Source organism: Azolla caroliniana, unplaced genomic scaffold, assembly GCF_043228905.1.
Source record: "Azolla caroliniana isolate FFs.n. ecotype wild unplaced genomic scaffold, voAzoCaro1.0.p SCAF_15, whole genome shotgun sequence".
Taxonomy (NCBI): Eukaryota; Viridiplantae; Streptophyta; class Polypodiopsida; order Salviniales; family Salviniaceae; genus Azolla; species Azolla caroliniana.
In genome coordinates this window covers 4,410,261-4,437,837 of record NW_028230450.1, presented here as the reverse complement: position 1 = coordinate 4,437,837, position 27,577 = coordinate 4,410,261, and positions in this window count along the sequence as shown.

Genomic DNA, 27,577 nt, shown 5'->3' with positions numbered 1-27,577 from the left:
TGACATACCAAGAGGGAGTGATAACTTAAGTGCCATACTTAAGACACCACCGAGAAGGTTGAGCTCATATGTGTATGCTTTATTCACGCATAGAGACTTTGGGCTTCAATGTATGAATACCCCTTCTTAGGAAGGAGACACATATCAAGAACACATGTATATTCTAGTCCCATAGGTCAAAATTAGCCTCCTTATGGACGATAACAACTCTAATTCTTTCCATAAAGACTTCCATCGGGGGCAATCGCAAAGATTTAGTTGTTGACAACAATGCATCATTATTATCATCAAGAAGTACTGACACGTACTTCAATGCTCATAACTGAGATCTACACTAACTCCCAAAATATATTCCTACGCGTAATATCTTTCCAACGGCCTCACAGTTTACGCATCGCTACGGCTTCTCGTTACGCACCGGTTTACCCACCCGTTTTACGCACCGGTCTGGCCTAACCGATCGGTCCCAACCGATCCGGTTCTCGGCTTGCACAGCCGATCCGGCCAATGTTGAGCTTGTATCTCAACACTCCCCCTCAAGCTCAACTTGAGGTTCCATCTGCTCTTCTGGATCTACGCTTCGGTTCCTTCTGGCTTCACACCTTGCTCGCGCTCCTCGACCTGTTCGATTCGGCGCACCTTGTCCCTTTTGGTCGGCTTTCGTGCCCGTGCGGCCCTTCTCAGCTCCGTTGCTATTGCGGTATTGGCGCTTCTTCTACTGCCCTCTCTTCCGCTTGGCCCTTAGTTGATTCGGCATATCTGAATCAAACATCCGAACCAACTTGGCTTCCTCTGATCGGTTTTGTTGATCATACGATCGTCAACAAGGAGTGTGAATGGTGTATCATCGGTGCACGGCTTGGAGAGCATGAGAGAGAGAGAGAGAGAGAGAGAGAGAGATTAAGAGCAAAGCTATTACTGATTATCATTAAGATTGAAAAAGAAATTACATGGGGATATGGTCTTTTCACTTCATTCCCACTTTGTTAATTTACTCTACCCCTGTCTTGTTCACTAATTTCAATCTACCCCTTTCCCCCTTCCTTTTTTCTTGAATTACATTCATACCCCTCCCTCTTTTAGTAATTTTCTCGTACCCCTCCCCCTTTCATTCTTCTTAATCTCACTCTACCCTTTCCTCCTCCACTTTAATTTCCAATCTACCCTCCAATTCTTCCTACCCCCTCCTTTTTTCAAAGATCTCCATACAATCTAACATACTTCACCATCCCTAACTCCCACCTCACACACTTCCCTCCTACCCTTCCTCTCTTTCTCTCTCACACTCCCCTACATGTTTTTCAAATAAGCCCATAAAATCTTCTATCCCACACCAAATATATCAAACCCCATATCTCCTACATCATCAAATTTGAACACACACACACACACACTCTCTCTCTCTCTCTCACACACACACACACACACACTCTCTTTCTCTCTCTCTCTCTCTCTCTCCCACACACACACACACACACACACACTCTCTCATCCCTTATCTTCCCTATATAAACACCTCCAATTCTATATGGTCATGTGCACTGATGAGCTCCATAGGAGCGAAACTAGTTTGCCACATCGACCATTTCTTTGTATTACTTTTTAAGTTTCTTAATATGAATTAGTTTTTAGTCTATTTCTCTCTCTCTAAACTTTGTACATATCCCTCTCTCTCTCTATAATTCTCACTCTTAATCTCACATTCACCCACCGATTGTATACCGTTCGCACTCCTTGTATTGACCTCACGGTCTAGAACTCACAAATTTCAGCAATAAGAGCATGATGCCAATAATGGTGATAATTTCAACTTGTTAATTACTTTTTCAGGTTTTACCTTGAAGAGGAGATGTGAGTTTCCTGTCCATAATGGTGATAATCAACCATTTAGGGACTATTATTGCTTGCCTAAAAGAGGTTTGTTCTTCCTCCAATTCCATGTCAATATCATGTTGATTAATGACTTGTAATTTCATGGCTTCAAAGAAATGGTCATGTGCTAATGAATCTGTAAAAAGAATAGTGTGCGGAAGCAAGTAGAAAACCGAGCATAGAAAATACGCAGGTTTAATGGAGAGCTTGAATATACATAATACGCGGGAGAGAGAGAGAGAGAGAGAGAGAGAGAGAGAGAGAGAGAGAGAAGACACACAAAAATTCAATTCAAAATAATACGCAATCTGTACATAGGATGTGCTCAGTGAGCACTTTTATACAAGGCCATACGGACTGACAGAAGTACTGACACGTACTTCAATGCTCATAACTGAGATCTACACTAACTCCCAAAATATATTCCTACGTACAATATCTTTCCAATGGCCTCACGGTTTACGCACCACTACGACTTCTCGTCACGCACCGGTTTGCGTACCAGTTTACCCACCTGTTTTACGCACCGGTCCGGCCTAACTGATCGGTCCCAACCGATCCGGTTCTCGGCTTGCACAGTCGATCCGGCCAATGTTGAGCTTGTATCTCAACACTCCCCCTCAAGCTCAACTTGAGGTTCCATCTACTCTTCTGGATGTACGCTTCGGTTCCTTCTGGCTTCACACCTTGCTCGCGCTCCTCGACCTATTCGATTCGGCGCACCTCGTCCCTTCTGGTCGGCTTGCGTGCCCGTGCGGCCATTCTCAGCTCCGTTGTTGTTGCGGTGCTGACACTTCTTCTGTTGCCCTCTCTTTCGCTTGGCCCTGAGTTGATTCGGCGTATCCGAATCAAACATCCGAACCGACTCGGCTTCCTCCGATCGGTTTTCGCTCTCGTCCAAGTTGGCTATCTCCAACTCGTCTTCGGTCTTCCCACCCTTGATGGCTTTGTCTCCCCCACATCCACCCTCGGCTTCTTCAGCCGATCTGAAATCGAATTCGTCATCCGACTCGGCGTCGCGGTCTTCTGAAACTTCTCTCCCTCTTCTGTGGTCATTCGGGATGTCTCTCCCCCTCAAGTGCGGCATGTCGAGGTGATGCAACCCAAGCGCACCCGAGAATTGCCGCAACTTGTCCAGACCAAGAGGCTTGGGGAAGACGTCGGCGGTCTACCGATCGGTCGGAACATACTGAAGTTCGACTTCACCGGAGAGGATACGCTCACGGGTGAAATGGTAGTGCACCTCAATGTGCTTAGTTCGGGCTTGGATGATGGGGTTTTTTGCGAGCTCGATGCTGATGAGGTTGTCGCAGTAGATTGTCATTGGATTGGATACCTCCACCTGCAGATCCTTAAGTAGCCGCTTCAACCATATGGCTTCACATGTCGCGACAATTGCTCCTCTATACTCGGCTTCGGTGCTTGACAGTGCAATTGTCAGCTGCTTCTTGCTACTCCACGCGATCGTGGCACTCCCAAGAGAGAACGCAAAACCGGACGTGGATCGGTGATCGCTGACGTTGCAGGCCCAGTCGGCATCGGTGTAGCCGACCAAAAGTGGGGTTGTACCGTGTCGTAGTGTAATTTGCACACTACGTGAAAAATTACATTTTTGGTTTCTCCGGATAGGATATGGAGTACCCAGTGAGAACTAGAAGAAAGAACCGGTGAGGACCGAAACCGGTAAGGAGACCGACAAGAGCCGGATGAAGAAGGCCGGTGAGAGTCGGTGAGAAACGGACGAAGAGGACCGGTAAGAGGGATCCGGTAAGAACCAGATAAAGAAAACCGGCAAGAACCGGATGAAGCAGAACCGGCAAGAGCTGGATGAAGAAGGCTGGTGAGAGTCTCTCACCAAATGAAGAGACATATTTGTAAATAGAAGAAAGTATAAAATTATATATTACATGCATAGGGCAAGATTCGAACCTTGCACCTCCATGTTAATAATGTTAAGCCTTATCATTATACTAGCGTATTATGAAGTTTAAAGTTATACTAAACTTTATCCCATGTAAATATTCTAGACATGCATGGTACAAAAAGTTATTCATGCATAGACACTCGAGTTAAAAAGAAAAGATGAGATAGAAAGCTAATCATGCACATGCAGTGTGCATGAAAACTAAAGATAGGAAAAGCATGATGCTTGCATGTAATAAACTTAGACTCTTCCAACACTATATAAGGAAGAGAGAAAGATGTATAGAGGTTGTTAATTATTTTACAAGGGTTGATTAATATAATATAATTGTGGGATCCACAAGTTTGCTAACTATTTTTCTCTCTTAATTTGAGTACTCACTAATACACTATACTCATGGGATTCACGAGTTTTTCATATCTTTCTTTCTTACAATATATTTCATATTCTTAATTGCCTTAGAATTTTCTTTTCTCCTAGTCCAAAACCCCAGCGGTTCCCACCCAGCTCACGCAACGATCCGGAGTTGTCAGGCACGACACCGGTCCGATATTGTAGCCCCCGGTCCTTAGTGCAGTTGACGTACCGCAGTACGCATTGCACACACTGAAGATGCTCCTCGGTAGGTCGTGCCATGAACTAACTAATCACCCCGACCAGGTAACTGAGGTCGGGTCGGGTGATTGTCAAATATATAAGGCTTCTGACTATCTGTCGGAACCTCGTTGGGTTGCATACCTTTCCGGAATCGGGGCGAAGGTTGACAGTTTTATCCAGAGGAGTCGAGACGGACTTATAGTCGGCCATCCTGAATTTGAAGATCATACTCAACACGTAATGCCGTTGGCTGATCAGTATGCCTTCGGGGGTGTGGATCACTTCGATCCCGAGGAAGTAATGAAGGTTCCCCAGATCCTTCATGTCGAACGATGCCGCAAGCTGGAGGTTGACGTAGTCAATTTCACCTAGGTCGGCGCCGGTGATGACCAAGTCATCAACATAAAGTAAAATGCTAACCGGCCCGAGTCGACCTTTTCAGATGAACAGTGAGGAGTCCGATTTTGACGTCGCAAAGCCCATCCGACGCAATCATTGTGTGATCTTCGTGTTCCAGGCACGTGGGCCTTGCTTTAGTCTGTAAAGGAACTTCCGCAATCGGCACACCGCCGAAGTGTTCGTTCCGGAGTGAAATCCAGGGGGATGTACCATGTACACCTGTTCCTCAAGCTCACCTTCCAGGAACGCATTCTTTGCCTGCATCTGATGTAAGTGCCACCCCTTAGCCGCTGCTACGGCTAGTAGAACATGCACGGTGGTCATCTTCGCGACATGTGCGAAGGTCTCGTCGTAGTCGATGTTGTGTTGCTGCGCGTAGCCTTTCGCTACTAACCGGGCCTTGTATCGGTTGATCGAGCTGTCAATTTTGTACTTGACCTTGTACACCCACCTGCATCCGATTGGCTTCACACCCTTTGGTGGTTTCATTCTTGTTGAGTGGCAAGCTCAACTGGATCCGGATCGGCATCCAGAAGGATGAGCCGGATCGGTGAGCCGGTTAGCCAGATCAAGCAGTAACCGGAAGCGAAGTAGCAACTAGACTACTAGAGAGTTAATATCTTGTAGTTAGTGGTAGACGATCGTGTGAGCATTGAAGTACACCATACTTTTGTCAGTCCGTATGGACTTGTATAAAAGTGTTCAATGAACACATATGATGTATAGATTGACTATTTTTTGAATTGAGTTTGTGCGCTCTCTCTCTCTCTCTCTCTCCCACGTATTGTGTATATTCTAAGCTCTCCATTAAACCCGCGTTTCTGTGTTCGTTTTTCTATTGCTTCCGCACGCTATTCTTTTACATGGTATTAGAGCGTGAGGGTTAAGAACCTTTGCAGCGGACATTAGCATCTAAAGACCCGATAAGAACAGAAAGAGAAGTAATGGATAGTGGAATGGCTAGCTTGCTCCCGGTGGAGAAGCTCGACAGATCCAACTACAGATCTTGGTCATACAAGATGCACCAATACCTGCTTGGGCATGGGTACTGGAGCTATGTCGACGGAGCTAACAACACAACACCTGATGCGGCACATAAGGACTTCCTAGTGTGGGAACAAGCGATAAGCAAAGTGATGTACTACTTTGTGTCCAGTGTCGGAGACCAGCTGCTAAGCCATATCCGAGATGCCAAGAAGCCAAAAGAAGCTTAGGGAAACCTGAAGAAGGTTTTCGCCGCAAGCATAATGGCTAGGAAGTTGCAGCTCAGTCAAGAGCTCAACAATGTTCGACAGAAAAACCTGTTTGTGGCCGATTACATGGCCTGAATCAAGGAAATCTGTGACTCACTCGCTTCCATCAATGTGAACGTCGAGGAGGACGAGATGGTGCAAGTGTGCCTTGGTGGGCTAGCATCCAAGTTCAGAGCTTTCCGAATGGCGGTCTGTACGAGGGAGAATATCCCGTCATTTTTCAACTTACAATCGATGCTCCTTGTAGAGGAGAACCACGCCGGTGCATCAACAAGTGCACCCACCGACAACTGGATGCTGTAAAAGGAGGTGGATTGGCCCCGTGGGCGTGGTGGACGAGGCGGGTCGGCTCGCAATGGTAGCGGCCAGCAAGAGCAGGACTGAAGGCACAGAGAACGTGCCGACAGTAGTTCCGGACCCTCCACAAGCAGGGGGAGTCAAGGCGGCGCTAGAGGCCGGCAAGCAAAGGACGACATGGAATGCTGGTACTATGGTAAAAAAGGCCACAAAGAAAGTGAGTGCTGGAAGAAGAGCGCCGATTCGGACAGATCCGGATCCGGCAAGGCCGGTAGGGAGAATTGATAATACTCGCACTACGCAGAAGAATCCGGAGGATCCAAAACCGGAAAAGCCGGTAAAGGGCCAACCTTGGTGATGAAACACGAGGCTAACTCGATGAAGAAGACCACTTCCAAATTGGAGGAAGTGTGGTACGTTGATTCCGATGCGTCGAATCACATGACGAGCCACAAAGAGTGGTTCTCCTTCTTGGAGAAACCGGAACAACCGGGAGTCGTCTAAACAGGAGATGACGCTCCTCACCCAATCGTGCATGTTGGAGAAGTCCCTTTGAGCCATGTCGGACAGAGGGGGAAGCTGATGAACGTATTACACGTTCCGACTATCACGAAGAACCTGGTGTTAGTCGGTCAGATTGTTGACCAGGGGATGCAGGTGCAGTTTACGCACCTTGGGTGCTTCATCAAGGAAGAGGGCCAGATTATTGCACAAGGGCGCAGAGACGGGAGGATGTTCATCCTCGACACCATTGACGTCAGCACCGCTTTGTTCGCCAAAGGACAGAAGATTGAATCGGACATCGATCTCTGGCACAAGCGGATCGGCCACGTCAATTACCAAAGGCTTCAAGACCTGCAAATGAAACAAGTTGTTTTTGGTTTGCCGAAGTTTAGTGGCCGGAAGGCCCAAATATGTGAAGCTTGCCAACTCGGGAAGCAGCACCGGCTCCCATTCCCCACCAAACGAAACCGTAGTCGTAACAAGCTCCACCTTATTCATTCGGATGTATGGGGACCGACACAGAACGTTAGTCTTGGCGGGAGTCGGTATTTCGTCTCCTTCATCGACGACTATAGCCAACACACATGGATCTACCTCATTGAGCAAAAGAGCGAAGTCTTCGAGTGTTTTCGGAACCTGCAAAACCTGGTTAAACGAGAAACGGAGAGGAAGATCAAGTGCTTGTGGTCGGATGGCAGAAAAGAATATTTTTCCGGCCAATTTAACAATTATCTGCAGCAAAAAGGAATTCGGAGAGAGTTCAGCTACAGATACAACCGGAGCAAAACGGTGTGGCCGAAAGGAAGAACCGGTTGATTGTCGACGTTGCAAGGGCAATGCTGGAGGAGAAGAGCATGCCCGATTTCTACTGGGTGGAGGCAGTTCGGACGGTCGTCTATATCCAAAACCGGATCGGTGACAAGGTGTCTACGCATGAGCTGTATTTCGGATGCAAGCTGAATTTGAGACACCTTCGGATATTCGGTAGCATTGCATATGTGCATGTGCTGGATGAGAAGCGGAGGAAGTTGGATGCAAAGTCTGAGAAATGCATCCTGGTCGGTTACTTGCATGAGCAAAAGGGGTATAAGTGTTATAACCCCCGGATGAAGTAGGTCTGAGTTAGCCGGGATGTTGAGTTTGATGAGACGGCATCATGGTATGCCTTACTGGCTCCGACTTCCGACCCCAACCCGATACCGGAGGATGAGGCTAGTGAGCCTGAACCAGTCCAGATAGAAGATGAAGACATCGGCACTCTAGAAGAGAGTCCGATCTCATTTCGGTTAAGTGGATCGAATGAGCAGCTGAGTCGGGATGACCGGTCGGATGAAGAACCCACGAGTAATGGAGACTCTGTCGTGCTCTCCCCGCGCATGGAACCGAGGAGATGGTTCACGTGCAAAGATGTTGAGAGACAAGCTCAACATCGGCCAGATCGGCTGAAGAAGCCGAGGACTGGATCGGTTGGGACCGCTCGGTTAGGCCGAGTGCGTAAATTGGTACGCAGACCGGTGCGTAGGTAGGGCCGGATCGATGCGTAAACCGGGAGGCCGTTAGGAAAGATATTCCGTGAGGAATATATTTGGGAGTTAGTGTAGGAGCTCTAAATGAGCATTGAAGTACTGTCAGTACTTCTGTCAGTCCTTCTAGGACTTGTATAAAAGTGTTCATTGAACACACATATGTATAGTGTGGTGAATAGAGTGTTGAATATACTTCTTGTGCCTTCTCTCTCTCACTCTCTCTCTGTCTCTCCCGCGTATACTGCGTAAGCTCAAGCTCTCCATTAAACCTGAGTTTTCTTCCTTTTGTTCGGTCTTAATACTTGCTTCCGCATGCTACTTTTCACATGGTATTAGAGCGCGAGGGTTGAGAACCTCTTTGCAGCCGACACAGCTTGACGAAGAAGAACAAGAAGAACGATGGATAGAGGCATGGCCAGCTCGCTTCCAACAGAGAAGCTCGACAGAACCAACTACGCATCTTGGTCCTACAAGATGCACCAGTACCTGCTCGGGCACGACTACTGGAGTTATGTCGAAGGAGCTAATGATGCGGCACCCGAATCGACACACAGAGACTTCCTGTCGTGGGAGCAATCGGCGAGCAGGGTATTATACTACTTCGCGTCGTGTGTGGGCGAACAACTATTGAGCTATGTTCGGGATTCAAAGATGCCGAAGGGTGCGTGGGAAAATCTGAAGAAGATTTTCGCCGCGAGCACCACAACGAGGAAGCTTTAGCTCTGACAGGAGTTGAGCAACCTACGACAACGCGACTTGTTGGTGGCGGACTATACCTTGAAGATCAAGGATATCTGTGACTCCCTCGCCTCCATAGAGGTGAACATCGAGGAGAGTGAGATGGTCCAGATCTGTCTCGGAGGTTTGGCGTCGAAGTTCGGAGCGTTCCGAACGGCTGCATGTACATGGGAGAATACGCCGTCCTTTTTCGACTTACAGTCAATGCTCCTGGTAGAGGAGAACCACGCAGGTGCGTCTACAAGCACGTACACCAACAACAGAATGCTGTACATGGAGGGAGATAGGCCCCGTGGACGTGGAGGATGAGGCGAGTCGGCGCAATGGAGGTGGCCGACGAGATCAAGGAAGAAGGCACCAAAGTGATGCCGACAGCAACTCTGAACCCTCCAGAAACAAGGGGAGTCGAGGCGATGAGAACCGGCAAGGGAAGGCCATCGCGGAGTGTTGGTACTGTGGCAAGAAAGGCCACAGGGAAAGTGATTGCTGGAAGAAGCGCGCCGATTCAGAGAGAACCGGTTCCGGAAACGGCTCCGGACATACCGACAAGGGAAATCGGCAGCAATCGCACTACGCCGAAGACTCCGGGAGAGCCGGAGAAGGGTCTGCCTTCGTGACGAGACACGAAGCAAACTCAATGAAACAGAACAGCCCGAGATCAGACGAGGTGTGGTACGTAGACTCCGGAGCGTCAAACCACATGACGAGCCATAAGGAGTGGTTCTCGTACCTTGAAAAACCGATACAACCTGGAGTAGTCGCAACTGGAGATGACACTCCGCATCCAATCGTGAATGCCGGAGAAGTTCCCCTTAGCCATGTCGGGCAGAAAGGGAAACTCATGAACGTGCTGCACGTTCCGACAATCACGAAGAACTTGGTCTCGGTCGGACAGATCGTCGATCAAGGGATGGAGGTTCGGTTTACACACCTCGGGTGCTTCATTGAGGAAGAAGGCTGCGTGATTGCGCAAGGGCGCAGAGACGGGAGGATGTTCATCCTCGACTCCACTGACGGTGGCACCGCAATGTTCGCGAAGGGACAAAAATCCGAGTCGGACATTGTCTTGTGGCACAAGCAGATAGGCCATGTCAACTACCAGCGGCTTCAAGATCTGCAATCGAAACATGTAGTTTTCGGATTGCCCAAATTTAGTGGCCGAAAGGCACAAATTTGAGAAGCCTGCCAACTCGGGAAGCAACACCAACTTCCTTTCCCAAACGAGCAAAACCGGTTCCGGAACAAGCTCGACCTTATACACTCCGATGTATGGGGGCCGGCACAAAACGTTAGTCTTGGTGGGAGCCAATATTTCATCTCCTTCATCAACGACCACACGCGGCACACATGGATCTACCTAATTGAGAGGAAGAGCGAAGTCATCGACTGTTTCCGGAACCTCAAAGGGTTCGTGGAAATGGAAACGGGACGAAAGATCAAGTGCCTACGGTCGGATGGCGGGAAAGAGTACTTTTCCGATCAATTCAACGGTTATCTACAACAGATGGGAATTCGACGTGAATTCAGTTGTAGATACACGCCGGAGCAGAACGGCGTGGGCCGAGAGGAAGAATCGGTCAGTTGTGGAAGTGGCACAGGCAATGCTGGAGGAGAAGAGCTTGCCCAAGTTCTACTGGGCCGAGGCGGTAAGGACCGCGGTATACATCCAGAACCGGATCGGAGACAAAGTGTCGGCACATGAGCTATATTTCGGAGCAAAACCGAACTTGCGACACTTGAGGGTGTTTGGTAGCATTGCGTATGTTCATGTACCGAAGGAGAAGAGGAGGACTGGACGCAAAGGCCGAGAAATGCATTTTGGTCGGCTACTCGGACGAGCAGAAGGGTTATAAGTGCTATAACCCTCGCACCAAACAAGCGCATGTTAGCCACGACGTTGTGTTTGACGAGTCCGCGTACTGGTACCAGCCCCCGACTCCGAACCATGACTCCAATTCGAGTGCTAACGATGAGGTCAACGAGGCCGAGATGCCTCCAGATGAGCCCAAAATCGAGACCCGCGAAGAGAGTCCGATTTCACTCCGTTTAAGTGGACCGATTGTGAGTCGGTACGACCAGTCCAATGAAGAGCCGGCGAGTAGTGGAGACTCGGCCGTGCATTCCTTGCGCAGGAAGCCGAGGAGACGGCTTACGCTGTCGTGAAGAAAACCGTCCCTTAGCGCAATCGGTGCATAGCGCGGGTGAACCGGCTCTTCACACGTGCGCGCCCCTTTAATGTATATAATAGGGAATTAGGTACATAGGCATATCCGGGGGGTAGTCATATTCGGTAGGTAGGAAGTAAATGAGGGAGATGGCTCCCTTCCTGAAGCTATAAAAGAGAAGGAGACGCGGGGGAGAAAGGGATCGCGCATTGAGGAGGACGAAGTGTTGTCGAACCGTAACCGAACACTTCTCCTCTATTTGTTCTCTATTGCTCTTCTCTGCAGGTTTTCGGGAGGCTCGCACAGCTTCGAGGAAGGCCCGTGTGCTTCTGGCAGCACCTCCATCCTATCCCCTTTCGTGCGCAGATGAACAGGCATCGACATCTGTTCGCCGTCCTGTTCAGTTGCAACCGCTCGCGTGCTCTGTTGTTTTGTGTCATTTGTTAATATACAAACATTCGTGTCTCTCTGTCTCTGTGTCCATTCGTGTTTTCTTCGTTGACGGGCCGTGCCCCTGTGTTTCTTTGCTCATATGTAACCGGTCGTCTCTCTCTTTCTCTTTCCCCTCCTATCACCTACTCTTCGGTTCAAGACCCCGGTGGTCCCGCCTCGTTTCTCCACGCACGCGCGTAGTAACGTGACATATTTGGTGAACCCGACGTGAAAAAGGCGGCAGAGGAGCAGAAGATGAGGGGGTCGGATCTTGCAGAGGCCATGGCTTCGGCCGTGGACCGGATAGTGAGCGCGCGCGAGGGCACCGGCGCCCTTGACAGGGCTATTGAGGCGATCGTCGGTATGATCGGCCGGTTCAGTGGAAAGGATGCCACGAGTTATTTGGCGTCCTACCGGGCGGAGATGTTGATGTTGGCGTCCTACCATGCGGAGGTGCTCGAGGTCCGGGCGGAGAGCCGGACCTGGGAGGAGTTCGAAGGACGGCTCCTGGAGAAATACGGGCTGGATGACGCGCTTCGACTTTTGAAGCGGGGCTTCATGGAGTGGGTGGAGTCCCCCGACAAAGGAAGAAATGCGTCGGGACTCCTCCGGGAGTTTGAGGATCGCTTTGCGCGCCTTTCAGCGCTCGATCGGACCGTTCTGGACACAAGTCGTGTCCTACTATTTGTCAAATCGGTTGACGCACGGGATCGGGAGCAAGTGGGCTCCTTACTAGAAACCGAAGACGGGCTGACGGCCGACTGGGCCGCGGTAAAAAGAGTCTGCGGCCGTTTTGACAAATGGTGGGAGTGGGCTGATACAGGGGCGACCGGGGCGGGTCCTGTCGCAGCAAGGAAGCTCGAACTGATACCGTAGTCGTGACGGGAAGAGACCCGGGAGTGGCTCGAAACCGGTTCGGCTTCCACCGGCGTGGTCAAAGGCTCGTCCGGGGGGACAACTTTGGAGGAGTTGACATGGGCGGTAAAGGATCTCCAGATCGCCCAGGCTCGGAGGGAAGGCGGCGATCAGGCTCGTGACCGACGGCCTCTGGCAGGAAATAGGTGCATGTGGTGCGACGAGGTTGGCCACATCCGGAAAGACTGCGGGGACTTTGCGGAGGCTTTGAGAAGCCGGGTAGTGTACCTGTGGGAAGGTCGGGTGCACCCCAGTGATACCCGGAGGGCCCTGAACCGAAACGACGGGCGAGGAGGAATGAAAAGGCTGATGGAAGAGGCAGCGGCCCGGCACGTGGAGACCGTCCATTACTCAGCGTCAGCCGGCATTCATGTCGGAGGCAGTGAGGCCCGGAAGGAGAGCAAAGCCGGGTTCTGGCCGACGGTGCTGGAAGGCCTCGCCGGTGCCCGACTAAAGAAAGACGAGGCAGACCGTGTGGAGAAGCGGGTCCAGGAGGTAACCGGGTGGAGTGACCCGGTCGAAGAAAAGACGGGGTTCGTCGAAGCAGCTTGCCAGAACTACGAGGCTCTGGTTGAAGACAAACAGGTAGGTAAAACCGGAGGGGCCGGACCCTCACAGAGATACGAAACCCGTTTCGGGCCGAAGCGGACCGAGGCCAGTGAGTCCAGTGCCCGGGATAACCACAAGAAGGGCGGATACCGTTTGGGCACGGAGATCGAAAGGACCACGGACCTACGAAAGGTCCTGGAAGAATGAATCCTCGACAACAAGGTGGAACTGTCATTGCGAGAGGTGCTCGGAATCGCCAAGAAGGAGTTCCACGACTCCATCGTAGACTTGGTGAAGAGGAAGAGGCTGTCGACGGAGGCAGAACCGGAAAGGCCGGTGGAGGTGCGGACGACGCACATGGAGGACATGGCGATGGAAGACAAGTGGGCAGAGAGCCACTATTCGAGGCCACACTGGGCCCGAGCGACCACAGAAACCCGGTGAAGATCGGAAATGTTCAGGAACCGGTGGTGGCGCTGGTGGACCACAGTTCAGAAATAAACCTGATGTCCATGGACTTCTACAAGAAGGGGAAATGGCCGATCAACACCAAGCACGGGTGGAAGATACGGGCGGCGACGCGCGCCACCGAGGAACTACACGGGGCCTGCCCAAACGTGCGAGTCAAGATCGGCGACGTCGAGATAGATCAGCACTTCTTTGTGCAGGAGACGTCCTCGCACCCGGTCATACTGGGAGAACCGTACATTACGGCAGCGCGGATGGAGACCAAGGTGCTGGACAACGGGTCGGCTTACGCGAGGGTCAAGAGTCAAGACGGGCGTCATTCGGTTCAGTTCCTGATGGTGCGACCGAACCACGAGCGAAACTGCGAGAACCGAGAGGATTTTTAGAGAGGGCTATCAAGGCGTGGGGCCGCGACAGTCCGGACACTCAGGGAAAACCCCACAAATGTACGATAGAGGCGAAACCGAAGAAACCTTGTACCGTAAGTAGGAAGTTTTGTTTCTCCGACAATGGAGGGTGTACGATAGTCAGCGTCGTAGGCCAAGAAAAGACAAGGGCAGAAGAGCGACTTCGGGCGTGCGGAGTTCTCGGGCCCAGCGAGGAAATCAACGGAGCCGTGGAGGCGGTCTCCTTCGACGATACCTTGGGAATACTGCGAGAGGTGGTCGGAGAGGGCCTTAAGGAGGACCGGACGATACCCGTTTGTTCAGAGGAGATGTACGAAGTCATCGCGGACTTCAGTCGGGGGCTTGAGTCAGATCGGACGGCCCGGGTTAACACGAAGTACAAGACTGTGGACCGGAAGGTAAGGCCAATCGCGGCACCCTTACCGGAGGGCAGCGAGTTGCGAATCAAGGGGGTCGCGTCGGACCCCAGTTTACGAGATCCGGCCTGCATAGGACACACCTTCACCGACAGAACGCTACGGGAGCTCAAAATCGGTGGGGGCAGGTTCCTACTGCCGGCGGAAGAAGACCGGTTTCGAAGAATGCTCGGAAGGCAGAGGAAAGCCTTCGCATTCTCACCGGGAGAGATCGGGTGCGTAGACCCGACAATCGTGAAGCCGATGGTGATATTCACGGTACCGCATGTGCCGTGGAATCTCAAACCAATTCCGGTACCGAGAGCTCACATCCCGGACCTGATGGAGCTGTTGAGGCAGAAAGTCGATATGGGCATCCTCGAACCGTCGAGTGCCCCGTACTCGAACCGGTGGTTTACTATACCGAAGAAGAACGGGACGTTGCACTTCATTCAAGACCTGCAACTGGTCAACAGAGTGACCATTCGGAACGCAGGAATCGGACCAATGATAGACGAGTTCGCAGAGGCCTTCGCCGGAAGGTCGATCTACTCGGTCGGTAATCTGTACTCGGGGTACGATCAGTTCCAACTAGCCGTAGAGAGGTGCTGAGGGATTGTATCCCAGACATCACCATGCCATTCTTGGACAACATCCCGATCAAGGGATGTCCGATGGAGGAAAAGGACGAAACAATCGGACCGGACGGATGCCGGAAATTCGTGGCGACACACATTGACGATTGCGAGAGGGTGCTGCAGAGGCTAGAGGACGCAAGGCTCACCTTCTCCGGGGAGAAGTCGGCCTTCGGGCAATCAGAGATCATGGTCATCGGACATCTATGCGGACCGTATGGCCGGAAACCATCTCTGGCTAAGGTGGAAGCCATCTCCGCAATGAAGCCCGACTGTAACTCGGTCACGGAGGTACAAAGGTTCTTGGGAGCACGCGCGTTCTACCACATATGGATCCCGCATTACGCCCACGTTGCCGAGCCGCTATACGGGTTGCTGAAAAAGGGGTGAAAATTCGAGTAGCGAGACGAGCATACGGAGACGGTCCGAAAGATGAAGGAGGCTCTTGCTGCAGCTCCGGCACTCCGGAAGGCTGTCTACGAGAAAGGCACTCCCGTCTACATAATAGTAGATACGAGTCCGACCGGGATCGGATGGGTTGTCAACCAAGAAGATGAGGACGGCATTCGGTTCCCAATCCGGTTCGGTGCGAAGGTCCTCAGCGAGCGACAGCGAGGATACGCCCAGGATAAACGCGAACTCTGGGGCATCGTTTCGGCGGTGAAGGCCGATAAAGACTATCTGATCGGGATAGAGGTGATTATCGAGACGGACTGCCTGCCGATTCTCGGCATGGTTTCCGGATGCGCAACCCCGGACCTGGCAATGCTCAAGTGGATAGCGTACATCAAGTCCCTGGATCCGGAAATACGACACATTTCCAAGAAAGACAATGCCATGGCCGACATGCTTTCGAGAGCGCGATTCGACGACGAGGGCGGCATGGTTTCGGAGGACGAGGAAGTCGGCGTGGACTTCTTCGAGGCATGTTACGTAACAATCGAGGGGGGGGAGCACTCCGGCGCTTAATGATTTTAACGAGAGCAAGTACGATGGGGAGTGGCTGCAGATTGGAGGATTCTTAAGGACGATGACGCCGGACTGAGAAGACGGACTTGCCCCACGGACTTGCCCCACGCGACTGAGAAGACGGACTTGCCCCACGCGACGGCGGAAGATCGGTACGACGGTACAACGGGAGAGGGTGCGGAACGAAACACCCTCTCGACTTGCGGAGAAAGAACGGCCAAGGACGAGGCCGAGATATAGATCGCGGAACCGGAACGTTGGAACCAACGGTTTCGGGCGTGTCAGCCCGAGATCCCGGTCATTGGAGAAGCAAGCCCAAACAGGGCTTGCGCGATCGGTAAGAAGATGACCGCCGACCACGAAGAGTCGGTGGCTACGGACAAGGGTGTAAAACGGACGGGCAATTCTTTGTGTCTTCCCACACTTGCTCCCGGGACGATGGCAGTCGGGCCCGAGTGCCCATGTGAGTCCCAAGCGGAGGAAGTCAGCGGCGAGACGATACGGGGAAGGAGCGGATGAAAGACCACGGACCCGATTCCGGAGAACTCGGCATTCGGGCCTGTATGCCCATGTAAGACCGAGGAGATGGATGGCGGTACCGAGGAGTGCTGGCACGATGCCAGCGAAGATGGATGGAAAACGGCCTGTGAGGAGGCCGAGGACGGAAGTGGCACGAGGAGATCGGCATTCCGATACGGGTGGAGCGTGATCCGGTCGTGGATTGTTCGATCGGGGCCGTATTCGGCATGAAAGTGCCGAAACGGAAGAGGGTGCGGGACGAGCTGCCCTCTTTTACATGGGGAGAAAGACCGATCGGGCGAAGGTCGAGATTTGGAAGGAGAATGAAAGCCGGTCCTATGGGATTCCTTACACCGATCCGACTGCAGGTCCAAGTGCCAGCGTGAGTCTGACAAGAGAGATCGGTGGCAACAGGAGAACGGGACTCGGCAATCCGGAGAAAGACGAACGAACCTGAGTGAGAACCGGGCAGAGCGGACTCCCGGATGACCATTCCGGGAGGGAGGAAGAGAGCAGGCCTACGAAGAGGCCGAGGACACGGTACGTCGGTACCACGGGAGAGGGTGCGGAGTAAACCGCCCCCTTGGCATGCGGAAAGGGATGACCCGGGACAGGGTCGGGAAGACAAAACGAAGGCCTACGGAGGATCCTTCACACTGGTTCTAGAGACTTCAGCAGTCGGCAACACGGTCGACGTAAGACCAAGATACTGATGATGGCGACGAGGTGACGAAGGCCAAAGGGCGTAAGGAAGTCCGGTCCTACGGGATCCCCACACTTAACCAGAGACTCCGGCAGTTCGACCAACGTGGCAACATGAGACCGAGAGAGAAGGTTGGTGGCGGCGGGAAACGGGACCTAGCTACGCGGAAGACACGAGGAGGGTCCGGGAGGGACTCAAACAAAAGACACCCGAATTTCGGCCAGCATAGAAACGGAGTCCGGTCCTATGGGACCCTCACACCGATCCGGAGACCCCGGCAGTTCGGCCAATGTGGCAACATGAGACCTAGGGAGAAGGACGGTGGCGATAGGGAACGGGACCCGACAACACGAGGTACCGGATAGGGAGCCGGTAAGACAGGCGGATGAAGTGCGAAACCCTCACCGGCCGGTCACGGTTTCGGAAGGAGCCGGTAGGGGCGAACACGGGGAGGTGTGTCAGGCCGGAAAGGCACACCTTGGACAGAACAAGAGTCTCGCAAGTGGCCATCGCGGGCCGGATCGAAGCGTGACTACGGGACGGTGTTCGGCACGGGCAAGGCCAAACAAAGGAAGTGGAAGACGGCACAAGAAAGGTGCCGGGGACGAGGTGACAAGTGCCTAGTGGACTGCACAGGGTCGGAGTCAGGGGATGGCAAGAGAGGCCGGAGGAGGATCCTCCACACTCGCTTCGTAGATCTCGGGAGCTCCGTCGAAGTAGCGAAGACTGTCACGGCAAGCCCGGGGTGACAGCTGGTGGGGGCGAGGGGACGACGACAAGCGGAAGACTCAGGACCTATCGCGGCAGCACGAAGACGGGAAGGGCCAAGCGGGCTACTACGGGGTGTTCCTCGGATGCAAAGGACGCCGGTATGCAGGTGAGCGGCGATGCACGATCTGGCCGGAAAGGGGGCCGACAAGGAGTGCAACACAGGCAATGCCAAACAACAGACGAGGGTATGTGGCACACGGAGGTGCCGGAGTGGAAAGGCGAGCGCGGAGATAGGTTGCGCGGTTCAGAGGTAGCGTGGAGAAGGCCGGAAAGGGATCCTCCACACCGTTCCGGAGACCATGGCAGTTCGAGCCGACGTGGCGATGTAAGACCATGGAGAAGGAAGGTGGCGGCGAGAGGACAAGGGCAACGCGAAACGACATGGGACGGCAATCAGGACGACGCGAATGATCAACGGAGGCCAAGCGGGCCACTACGGGCATGCCTCAAGCGGAGGACATCGGGCATACGGCGGGAAGCGGGACGTTCATACGGCCGAACAAGGGCCAACGAAAGTATGCGTACTACGGAGATCGCGGCAGAGGACCCATCGACGGGTCGAACGAGCCTACGGGGAGGTAAGCGCGAAGGAAGAATGGAAGCCGACGGATCAAACCGGCAGCGAACCGGGATGCGGATCACGGAAGACCGGTTCCTCGCCGGCCGAAATCTCTCACCCTTCAACCAGATTTGGCACGTACCGGTGGACGTGCAGTTAGGTGGGGGCGGATGTCGTGAAGAATTTCGGCCAGAGGCGGAAACCGGGAAACATTGGCTACATCGGCGGGGTGCAGCGTGTGTACGCACCCATGTACATTTAGTGTGAGTCAGGATTTATCCCATGTAAGTCGGGATTTATCCCACATTGTAACGCATCCCTCTCCTTGTTCTATAAAAGGAAGGGAACGCCCTTTGTGAAAGGGTTGCCCATTTTGCATTAGAGGGTATACCGTTAGGTTTAGAGTTAGTTTCTTCTTCTTCTCCCCTTCGTGTTCGCTTAGGGTTTGCTTCAGCTCATCTCCTGCGCAAGACCCCGCTCGGCGCGACGAGCCCGTGAGCTCCCCGACGGCGGCTTGACAGCAGACGACTGTTGTAAGCTATCTTGGTCCGGCTCGAAGCCGGGAATGTATTCTTCTTATATATATATATATATATATATATATATACGTTTGCGTCTGTCTGTGTATATTCGTGTCTTCGTTGGTGTCGGGTGCTTCCCCCTTCCGGCATTTCTTGTACTTAAAGGGGTGAGTCGGGTTGGCCTGTGTGTGTGTGTGTGAGTGTGTGTGTGCGTGAGTCGGTGTTAAACGCTCTCTCTCTCTCTCTCTCTCTCTCTCTCTCTCTCTCTCTCTTCGGTTGCTTCCGGTGTGCTTCTGGGATGCCCGGAGACGGTGAAGCACGACTTCCTACGCTCCATCACTCCCTAGTCCAAGACCCCCGTGGTCCCGCCTTTCTCCACGCACGCGCGTAACAACACGACACCGGATCGGTTGGGACCGATCAGTTAGGCCGAGTGCGTAAACCGGTACGCAGACCGGTGCGTAGGTAGGGACGGATCGGTGCGTAAACCGGGAGGCCGTTAGGAAAGATATTCTGTGAGGAATATATTTGGGAGTTAGTGTAGGAGCTCTTAATGAGCATTGAAGTACTATCAGTACTTCTGTCAGTCCTTCTAGGACTTGTATAAAAGTGTTCATTGAACACACATATGTATAGTGTGGTGAATAGAGTGTTGAATATACTTCTTGTGCCTTCTCTCTCTCACTCTCTCTCTGTCTCTCCCGCGTATACTGCGTAAGCTCAAGCTCTCCATTAAACCTGAGTTTTCTTCCTTCTGTTCAATCTTAATACTTGCTTCCGCACGCTACTTTTCACAAAAGACAAGGGGAAGAAGAAGATGCCGAAATACGAAACCGGCAACGTTGAGTCAGATCAGAGCGAATCTGACTCCGGAAAGGATGAAGGCGGATCTTCGGGAACGAAGTCCGACCTGGCCAAGAAGGGCCCCAAACTGGGTAATACCAAGTTACGCCGGTCTTCCCGCCTGAAGAACCCCGTGACGCGGTACGGGTACAATGAGCACATGGCGCATCACTATGCGTACATGACCAAGGTAGCGGAAGTGCGTGAGCCGGAGAGCTACGCAGAAGCGGCAAGGGACGGAAATTGGCGTGCCCCTATGGAGGAAGAAATGCGGGCACTTGATGCCAACGACACATGGGACCTAGTTGACCCTCCCCGACACTGTAAACTGATTGGATGTAAGTGGGTGTACAAGGTAAAGTACAATGCCGATGGTTCGGTTAACCGGTACAAGGCCCGGTTAGTGGCGAAGGGATATGCCCTGACGGCATATTGCTCTCACAGAGACACTATGTGTTGAATATGTTATACAAGTTCGACATGAAGAAGTGCTAACCGATCTCCACACCCCTGGACTGGAACCAGAAGCTCCGTCCCGACTCTAGACCCGCCTGTGATGAGAAACGGTTCCGACAAATCATCGGAAGCCCTATATATTTGACAATCACCCGACCTGACATCAAATATCTGGTCGGCGTGATCAGCCAATATATGCAGAAGCCGACCGTCGAGCACCTTCTATGCGCGCATCGAATTTTGCGATATGTGAGCAGCACGAAGGAACAAGGACTATTATACCAGCATGGTATACCTGAAGAGCTAGTCGGCTACATCAATGCCGACTGGGCCGTCGATGTATGGGATCGCCGATTCACCTCCGGCTATATGTTTTCCCTTGGTAGCGCGGCTGTTGTGTGGAGCAACAAAAAGCAACCAACAGTGGCTCTATTGAGCACTAAGGCTGAATACCGGGGCGCCACTGTTGCCACTTGTGAACCCATTTGGCTTCGGCGACTACTGCAAGACCTGCGGATCGAGGTGCCGACCCCGATCCTGATCTACTGTGACAACATAAGCACCATGTAGCTCGCCAAGAACCCCGTTGTCGTGGCGTGGCTCGCCGAGAAGCATAGCGTTGCGCAAACAAAGGATAACGTGAAAGTGAGGAAGGAATCACTGGGATTATGGACGGAAGAGATGAAAGAGTATAAATAGACTAAATAGAGATCAACAAGATAAAGACAAGATAGGATATAGAATGATATTTGAAGGGATAAAAGAGATTTATAATTATTTGATGAAATAGTTACAAATTGGTTGTGAGCATTGTTGATCCTTCGAACTTTGTCTCACAAGGTAACTGCTCTTCTCATTCTTGAGAGTAGATCACAATCTTCCCTTTCTAGGTTTCGATGAGGGTAAGACTCGAACCTCCACCCTTTTGTTGTGAGTTGAGCACCACGACCGCCAAGCTAGTTGTTTTCTTTTATTGTCTTCCTCTTTCTATCTTATGGTATCTCTTATATAATATAGTTCTATTTGATTTGATTGATATATCATACAATATAGTTGTTCGATTTCCATTCCTTTGATATCCTCTTTCACCCTTTAAATAGGTGCCCCCATGCATATGATGCATTGGAGGGTACAAGACATGCATGTGATGCATGATCACCATTTGGCGTTCATGCATTACATGTGATGCATAATAAACATCTCGCTCATTTGAGCTTTTATGTATGAAACAATATATGCAATAACAATAAACATGAAAATATAATCTTAAAGAGAAAGGACCTAGCCTAATGGTAGGTGTGTTGACTTTGGTGTATGAGGTTGTGGGTTTGAGTCTCAAAATACTATTGAATACAACATACAACTTTATTTTTATATCATGAAGCAAATCCTTTATGTAATATAAAGTATGCTTTATTTTATGTATATTACTAGTATAGAGTAAATGGTAAGATTTGAGAGTCATAGGGTGGGGTTGTTGGTTCATGTCCTCTCTTGTTCATGTAATATAATATATCTATCTATATATTATTTGCCTCTACATATAATATATAATATTATCATAGTGTGTTGTTAATATTATCTTTATATATAAAACATTATCAAGATTTATTTTATTTTAGTTACGTATTTATCTTATTGTAGACTTTTAATGTAAAGCTTTCATACTTCACGACACCATATTCCATGCTTGCACAAAGCACATAGAAGTGCAGTACCACTTCGTGCGTGAGCGTGTCCTGAGAGATGAAGTCGAACTTCGGTATGTTCATACGGATTGGCAAGTTGCTGACATCTTCACCAAACCGCTCGGATCGGACAAGTTGCAGCACTTCACTGAAATGCTTGGTGTTCAGCATCTCGACGTGCCATACTTGAGGGGGAGAACGGGCAAAGACACCGGAACAGGCAAAGGCAAAGAAACTGCCGATTGTGTTGGTTAGGGAAGAACCGACCGAGGGAGAGACAAGAAGAAGAAAGGAGCCGAGTCAACAAAGGAAGTTGACACATCTGAACAAGTCGGAACAAGCGGCAATGGCGGCAGAGTCAAGAAGGACAGAGCCGACCAGAAGAAGAAGGCCAAGACTCGGACATGGTCCGATGTGGTGAAGGGCCTGGAACCGGAAGACGAATTGGGAGTGACCGATTCGGACAAGAGTTGGAACGAATCGGAGACAACCGATTCGGTTCATCAGACGAATACGGAAGAACCGGATCAATTCAAGGCCAAGAGAATGAGAAGGCAGCAAAAGTTGACGCCAACACGAAGGAATCGGCGAATCAACAAGTGCCGAAGTCACAGCAGCGGGGGAGCAAATTTGGGCATGTTGAGCAAACAAGCCAACCGAGGAGGTCGAGATGCCCAAAAACAGAAGGGTCGCGGCAAACGGGACCGGACCGCACGAGGAGCGCGAGCGAGGCAGAGTGACGCCAGAAGGAGCCGGGTGGAAGGACCGGCTGCCATAGAGACTGACACTACGATCCGACCTCAAGTTGAGCTTGAGGGGGAGTGTTGAGCGGCAAGCTCAACCACATCCGGATCAGCTGAATAAGCCTGAGCCGGATCGGCATCCGGAAGGATGAGCTAGATTGGTGAGCCAGTTAGCCGGATCAAGCAGTAACCGGAAGCCAAGTAGTAACTAGACTACTAGGGAGTTAATATCTCGTAGTTAGTGTCAGACGCTCGTGTGAGCATTGAAGTACATTGCACTTTTGTTAGTCCGTATGGACTTGTATAAAAGTGTTCAATGAACACATATGATGTACAGATTGAGTATTCGCTTCCTTCGCCGCTTCTGCGTAGCTCTCCGGCTCACGCACTTCCGTTACACGCGTCATGTACGCATAGTGATGCGCCATGTACTCGTTGTAACCAAACTGCACAATAGGGTTCTTCTGGCGGGTAGATCGGCATAATTGCTCATTACCTGAAGTTGAGGCTTTCTTGGCCGACGCGGACTTCGCTCCCGAAGAGCCGTCATCACTTCCCTTGGAGTCGGACTCGCGTTGATCCAACTTGTTCCTATCCGTGCCGTAATCCGACATCTTCTTCTTCCCTTTTTCCTTGCACGTAAGCCGTCTCCTTAGCTTCCTGCGCGGGGAATGCACGACCGAGTCTCCACTACTCGCCGGCTTTTCATCGGACTGGTTGAATCGACTCAGTCGTCCATTTTGTTCGCTTAACTGAAACGAAATCAGACTCTCTTCGTGGGTCCCGATTTCAGGCTCATCCAGAGGCATCTCGGCCTCGCTGACCACATGGTCAGCACTCGGATTGGAGGTGAGGTCTGAAGTCGGAGGCAAGTACTAGGACGTGGACTTATCAAACACAACGTCGTGGCTCATGCGCGCTTGTTTGGTGCGAGGGTTATAACACTTGAAACCCTTCTGTTCGTCCGAATAGCTGACCAAGATACACTTCTCGGCTTTCGTGTCCAGCTTCCTCCGCTTCTCCTTCGGTACATGCACATATGCAATGCTACCGAAAACTCTTAAGTGTCGCAAATTCGGTTTCATTCCGAAGCATAGCTCATGCGCTAACACTTTTTCTCTGATCCGGTTCTGGATGTAGACAGCAGTTTGAACCGCTTCGGCCCAGTAGAACTTGGGCAGGCTCTTCTCCTCCAGCATTTCCCGCACCGCTTCCACAACTGACTGATTTTTCCTTTCGGCCATGCCATTTGCTCCGGCGTATATCTGCAATTGAATTCGCGTCGAATTCCCATCTATTGCCGACTGCTCCCACGCCGAGAAGTCTTTGTGTGTCAAATCGGGTGTTGTGTCATTTGCTCCGTCGGCATAGCTCCAGTAAGCGTGCCCGAGCAGGTACTGGTGCATCTTGTAAGACCAAGACGCGTAGTTGTTTCTGTCGAGCTTCTCAGTTGGAGGCAAGCTAGCCATGCCTCTATCCATCGATTTTATCTGTTCTTCTTGGTTGGATTTCCTTTCAAGCTATGTCGGCTACAGAGGTTCTCAACCCTCGCGCTCTGATACCATGTAAAAAGAATTGCGTGCGGAGGCAAGTAGAAAACCGAGCACAGAAAATACGCAGGTTTAATGGAGAGCTTGAATATACATAGTACGCGGGAGAGACAAAGAGAGAGAGAAGACACACAAAAATTCAATTCAAAATAATACTTAGTCTATACATAGGATGTGCTCAGTGAGCACTTTTATACAAGTCCATACGAACTGACAGAAGTACTGACACGTACTTCAATGCTCATTACTGAGCTCTACACTAACTCCCAAAATATATTCCTACACAGAATATCTTTCCAACGGCCTCGTGGTTTACGCACCGCTACGGCTTCTTGTTACGCACCGGTTTGCGTACCGGTTTACACACTCGTTTTATGCACCAGTCCGGCCTAACCGATCGGTCCCAACCGATCCGGTTCTCGGCTTGCACAGCCGATCCGGCCAATGTTGAGCTTGTATCTCAACAACATCCACAATAGAGAGTGGCTCGTCATCACAAATTTCAACAATAAGAGCATGATGCCGATAATACATTTCAACTTGTTAACTACTTTTTCAGGTTTTACCTTGAAGAGGCGATGTGAGTTTCCTGTCCATAATGGTGGTAATCAACCATTTAGGGACTATTATTGCTTGCTTAAAATAGGCTTGTTCTTCCTCCAAATCCATGTCAACATCATGTTGATTAATGACTTGTAAATCATCATTATTATCAACAATATTTGCTTGTTCATTTTCAACCACATTGAATTATAGCAAGAGATCAATTTGAGCATTGTTTCATTGCTATTCATCTTTCTTTGGAGCATGCTGTTGCTAAAGCAGAACCTAAAAATTACATCCATGAGATTGGGTTAGTTGATCACCTTCAAAAACAACATTTTGGAGCAATAATAACAAAGTATCAAATGCATTTGGTTGATCAAGAACTGGTTCAGCAATCCACAAGTGGTTGAGCTGCATTCTCAACAAATATCACATCCCAACTGATGATGTGTTGGCATGATGAGCCAACTCCTTCCACTTTGTATCCTAGCGTGAACCCGTCCAAAGAGTTAGGGCTTACTATATAAGCTATAGCCTAATCTTGTAACACACTTCTTCTTGATCATTCTTGTATATATTGAATCTCAGAGAGAGAGAGAGACACAGAGAGAGAATAGTAATAACGAAAGCTTCCATTTGAGTCGAACTGTGTGTACGCTTCAATCATGTCCTCTGTCATATTCTCTGTGTTGTTTTCTATGCACAGTCACCTATAGTTCCTCACTTGCTTCGTGCATTATTTCCCACAAGTGGTATCAGAGTGACTTGTTACTCGGCGACAACAAAAGAAGCTAAGAAAGCTGAGAAAGAAGACACGATCAACAAAAATCTCACTTTCGAAAAAGAATATGGACTCAACATCCGGAACAGGAGGTGAAATCTGAAAGTTCGATGGAAAATTTTTTGCCTTGTGGAAGGAGATGATGCAGGATGTGTTGATCATCAGGAGAAAAGTTGAAACTATTCAACATAGCAAAAAACTCGATACGATGTCAACCGAAGAGTGGAGATCATTAGATGAAATTGCGCGGTTCACCATCCAAATGCATCTGGCCAAGAATGTCTATTTTAGCATGGCCAAGGAGAGAACAACTTTCTCGTTATGGGAGAAGTTACAAGCAGTGTAAGAAAAGAAGTCATCCTCCTCAAAACTCATATTGATTCGACGATTGTTTAATATGAAGATGAGAGAGTCGGATCCTGCAACCTCCCACATCAACACCTTCAGCCGGGTGTTGTTTGGACTCTCCTCCCAAGGGCTTAATTTCGAAGAAGAAGTTAAAGCCCTTGCCCTCCTATCGAGCTTGCTGGTGAGTTGGGAGGTACTTTGCATAACATTCGCCAATAGTCGTCCGATCCTAAATCTAGATGAGACGATCAGCCAAGTGACAGGAACTGTACGCTCCTTCTACGCAACGCTCGGCCACAACCGAGCTTAGAATCATACATAGAAAAATGGGAAATAAACACGACACAGAGAAGAGAAGAGTACACAGGATGTCTACGTGGAAAACCCCAAACTAGGGAAAAAAACCATGGCAGCCCACAGGCTGCAAACTATCACTATGTTAGAATGTACAACAGTGAGTTCACGGAGGCAACGACCTCGTGCTCACGATCTTCGCCACAGGCGGCGGTTACAATAGAGGCAATGACCTCTTTCTCTCTCTCTCTCTCACTGTACGCGGTTACGCGCGCTATCTCTCTTCTTGCACCACAAGAACAACAACCACTAAAAGTTTGCCCTAAGTCATATTTATACTAATATGACTTTTCGGCTATTTACAAATATAGCCTCTATGGACTCTCAGAAACATATTTACGAATATGTCTCTTCATCCGTTTCTCACCGGGTCTGCACCATCCGGCTCTCCGTAGCCGGGTACGCCTCATCCGGTTCTCACCAGGTCTGCACCATCCGGCTCTCCGTAGCCAGGTACTCCTCATTCAGTTCTCACCGGGTCTGCACCATCCGGTTCTCCGTAGCCGAGTACTCCTCATCCAGTTCTCACCGGGTCTGCACCATCCGGTTCTCCATAGCCGGGTACTCCTCATCCGATTCTCACCGGGTTTGAACCATCCGGTTTCGGCCTCGGCCGAGTTTGTTCATCGGCACTGTTCCTCTCCCTTCCCATCCGGAGGGACCTGTCTCCCAACACCAAGTCCTCACTGAGGACATTCGGCGAAAATCAATGGGACTCATTATCAATGTATTGGCAGAAGCCCACCACTCGACTGAGAGGATCCACTAACCGAATCAATTGAGAGAACAAGACGACAAAACTAGTCAAAATCATAGTCGATCGAAAACGAGGGGAGACCGACAACAGTCGAAGTCGAGAACAGGTGGATCAAGCGAATTCTGCACCCACTGCAGAAAAGCTGGCCACAATGTTTCCGACTATTGGTCGATCAAGAGGAAAGAGAGTGGTCGGTGATCCTATCGGAATCAAGGACGATTCGACTTGAATCACTCTCTAGTCGGCAACCAAGTCAATGTTGTCGACACCCGATCAGGAGAAATCCTCTCCTTAGAGGACTCGATGATAGGAGAAGTCCTCTACAATGCACAAGACGCACACATGTGGTTGGTGGATTCTGGCGCCACATTCCACGTGACCCTGAACATAGAA